At 35.1% G+C, this 4338-nt stretch overlaps 1 long non-coding RNA gene across 1 annotated transcript; it reads left to right on the top strand.

The window, feature by feature from the left end:
* The first annotated feature begins 1166 nt into the window (after positions 1-1166).
* LOC139158895 (uncharacterized) lies at positions 1167-4078 on the top strand. Its single transcript, XR_011557763.1, has 3 exons — positions 1167-1228; positions 2614-2776; positions 3993-4078. It is a non-coding gene; the product is annotated as an uncharacterized lncRNA (long non-coding RNA).
* Positions 4079-4338: the final 260 nt, after the last annotated feature.

Genomic DNA, 4338 nt, shown 5'->3' with positions numbered 1-4338 from the left:
GGGTACGTATATTTTGTGCAATAACAGTTAGTTATAGCCACATTCATTTTTTGATATATTCTGAACTTCATATCGATAAATGAAATATTCAGTACTATAACAACCCTCTTCTTAATTTATTTAATTCTAATAATTATATTATATCTATTATTTTCTATATTTCACCCAACTATTTTTATATCTAATTTTTATATTTATTCTCTAACCATTCATAAAATAACTCCCATATACGATAATAAACGGTTTATTCTAACTCTTTAATTGTCAGGGTTAATCTGGGTATTTCTGCACATTGTAATATTTTCCTAAGCACATTGAGGAGAAATTTCTAAAGTAACTTGCTCAACTTTGCCACAAAACCATCTTCTGGAAGCCACAAAATATTTCAAAATGGGATTTAAAAAAGATTATTATATGTGTATTTGGGAGTGATTAAGGCAAAACTCTTCAGCCCCAGAATATATGTGGTTAGATGTTCTTCTGAATCCCTGGAAGTTTCAGAAAGTATATAAGCATTGTCATTTCACCCCAGAACATCACTCAGAGAGCGCAGAACAAGAACTGCATTGCAAAGAAAAAAGTAAGTCGGAATGTATTTGTTTTAATGCTATAATTTTGTTTCAGATATAATTTATCAAATAGATATGAAGAACTGCATAAATTGTGCTTGTGAATTTTGATAGCTTTGAGATAATTTGAGTCAGTGCAGAATATAGACATAGCAATACAGGATTGTGATCTTTTCACAAATCAATTTAGATATGACCACTTTCTCTATATTGTACTGCTTCTTATAATATTTTGGTCTGCTCTTGTAAGAAGTATATTATTTGTTTTAAAATGATCAAAGAGCCAGCAATGGCATTAAAAGAGTAGGTGTCCTCCCCTGTTTCATTTCCCTCTTTTCCTTCCCTGCTTTGTCAGAGCAAGTGAAATTCATTTTATTTATTCATTCATTCATTCATTCATTCATTCATTCATTCATTTAATTTGTATGCCGCCCCTCTCCGCAGACTCCACCTCATGGTAGGGGATAATTCTAATAGTCATTTGGAGGCCAACAATAGCTCTCCAAATGACTATTCAGTCTTGAGCACCATGAATAAACTTGTCATTCAATTAAGTAATAGTTAACAACTAATAACTAATTATTGTTACAGATTTATCCAACAAAATGAAGTTTGTGATTGTTCTTGCCTGCCTTTTGGCCATCGTTCTTCCTCTTGAGGTACACATTAATGATTGTGATTGCATGATAAAAAAATTAATTTAATGCTTGAATACTGCAAAAGTTTGAGGTTCAGGGGATAATGAGGTATTTATGGAATGGGTTGGGCAGAGCATTTATTTTCTCAAGATTCTTGTCTGAAGGTTCAGTGAGGGAAGTCAGCAATTATTATTCCACACTGCAAAAGGAGGCTGGGATGAAGATCAGAATCAGAAAGATAGAGAAAGGGGGAGAGAAGGAATGTTGAGTTCATATCGTTTGCAGAGAGTTGAACTAGGTTCTCCTTCTCATTAGCCGCGACGAGTTTACAGATAGGAGCGGCATAGAAATCCAATAAATAAATAGAAATAAATAAATAAATTAAAATGGAGCAATGTTGCTCAAGTTGACAACTGTAAGATGTGTAGCAATGACAGGCTAGGAGGTTCTGGGAGTTGAAGTCTACCCATCTTCAGAAAATACTAAAAAAAAAATCCTGGTATAATGCATAGGTTTCAAGTACTGTATTTTGGGGAATATGAGATGCACCAGAGTATAAGACATGCCTTAGCTTTGGAGCAGGAAAATAGGGAAAAAAGTCTACCTACCTGGTGTTCATCTGGCCAGCACCCTTAGTTTGGTCAGCTCCAGCACATTATTTTATCCCCTGGCTAGGGCTGAAAAAAAATCTTCAGAGGGCGTAGCAATGAAAACAAACCTTCAAATACTTAGGGCTGGGGGAAAAAACGTCTTTGGAGGCAGTAGGAATGAAAAAATCTGCAAACTGGAAAGAGCTGAGAAGATCATTAGCATCTCATTAGGGCTGGTAAAATCTTTTTCAGTAGCAATGAAAAGAAGCCTGTAAGCTGGGAATAGCCAGTAAGATCATTAGCGTCTTGTTAGGGAAAAGCTTCGAAAAAGCTACATTCAGAGTATAAGACGCACTTAAATTTTCAGCCTCTTTCAGGTGCATCTTATTATTTGAAAAATATGGCAAGTGTTTCTTGTTGATAACATTTCCAAAGGTGAATCTGAGGATGACGTTTTTGAAAGCATAGTGGGAAGACCAGTTTCTACAATCCCATCATCTTCCAAACCACCTGAAAACTGGAATCTAGGTTTTTTAAATATGGTCTTCTGGATACTTGGCTGAAGGCAACCAAAATGCTTATGATGGGCTGAAATCTTTGCTGATGGCTGACTTGATTTGGCTTGAGGAGTCAATTTATTTATTTGTTCACATTTATATGCGATATAAATTAGTTCCATAAATAGCCCCATCTGATCGACTGGTTTGGTCAAAAGCAATTATCACAATAAATGAAATAGTTTAAACTAATTCTAACATTAAATACATTTGCCCATTTTAATCTGATGTCTTTCTCATTGTTCTCATCCTCTTCCAGGCCAGTAGTAGTGAAAGTGGAAGCCATGAAAGACGGAGATACTCACATCCTCCATCATATCCATCAACTCCAGATATTTCAATCAAGGAACTAATTGAGGCTGTAATAAAAGCTTTGGCCGCTCTTAAAACTCCCCCTAAAACGAAATGAAACCTATTGACTGGTATGTCCTGTTGAGATATTTCACCTGAGAAGATGATTAATAATAATAATAATAATAATAATAATAATAATAATAATAATAATAATAATATATTAGATTTGTATGCCCCCCTTCTCCGAGGAATATATTGTGGGCTTCTCCTGCTACCATTTCATGATAACTGATCTATTTAATTTTCTAGAAGAAAACTTGGTTATTTCCTCGGGTATTTGGCTAGGATGGGATGGAGTCAAAGAATTAGCATTATGAGTGATTCTGGGACCTTTGTGTGTGTGTGTATGTGTGTGTATGCTGGTGAGGATTGTGGCGTTTGTTTTTACTGGTTGCTGTTGGGCATCTAGGATCACTCTGTGAAACATAAATGATTATATCAGTTCTTCTCCTTACCAAAAGAATGAAAGCCTTGGATGAAGCCATCTTGCCCAAGAGCATCAAAGACCTTGTTTTCAGAAGCCAGCTTGGCTCGTTTGTAGATGTGGGAAGGGTGGGAACGACTTATAATTGCAGAAACCAACTGAAAAATAAAAACCCTAATAATTCCCAGAAACTCCAGTTTAAAGGTGAAGGAGAAGTTCACACCCAAAGAGAATAAATTATTCTGGAGCTGTGTCAACTAATTTATGAAGACAGCAGGCAATACTTAGTCTATTCAAAAGGGAGGAGTTCTGAAATTTATTTATTTATTTATTTATTTATTTATTTGTTTGTTTGTTTGTTTGTTTGTTTTCTCCAATACACAATAATACAGAATGAGGGTTATAGAGGATATAATCAAGTAGAATGTATTAAAGGGGGAATAGAGGAGAAAATAAAGGAGTGAAATATAACTATGAGAGAATAGCAGAAAAAGATATAGGTATAGAAGAGAAGATATAGGAGATATAGGAGAGACAATAGGACAGGGGACGGTAGGCACTCTGGTGCACTTATGTACGCCCCTTACTGACCTCTTAGGAACATGGTGAGGCCAACCATGGATAGTCTAAGAGTAAAGTGTTGGGGGTTAGGGGATGATACTACAGAGTCCGGTAGTGAATTCCACGCTTCGACAACTTGATTACTAAAGTCGTATTTTTTACAATCAAGTTTGGAGCAGTTAATATTAAGCTTGTATCTGTTGTGGGCTCTTGTGTTGTTATAATAATAATAATAATAATAATAATAATAATAATAATAATAATAATAATAATATAACAATCTGTTTCCCTCCCCCCAGGTTGTAGATCTTGCTGAGATGACCTTTACAAGATACCGAGAAGATAGCCTTTTGCTTCTGGCACAGTCCAATGAATGACCCTGCTTTAGATTAACCTTTTAAAACTTTGCAATTCTTTCCTTTGAATAAATTTGAGAAGCATTACATTTCTTCTAGTTTTTCCCCTTTTGATACATTTGTGGGTGTGAATGTTTATGAATGCGATGAGAGCCATTTCCCCCAAACTGTGGAGCTGGGAACACTTTTTACTTCATCGTTTTAAAATTTAAGATAGCAAAGAAAATAAAAATAACAGGGAATTGAAGATATTCTCCATCCAAAAAGAAGGCCAATTATCAAATACTGA

Source organism: Erythrolamprus reginae, chromosome 2, assembly GCF_031021105.1.
Source record: "Erythrolamprus reginae isolate rEryReg1 chromosome 2, rEryReg1.hap1, whole genome shotgun sequence".
Lineage (NCBI taxonomy): Eukaryota > Metazoa > Chordata > Lepidosauria > Squamata > Dipsadidae > Erythrolamprus > Erythrolamprus reginae.
Note: the sequence above shows the minus strand (reverse complement) of the source record. Positions and strands in the feature narration are given on the sequence as shown.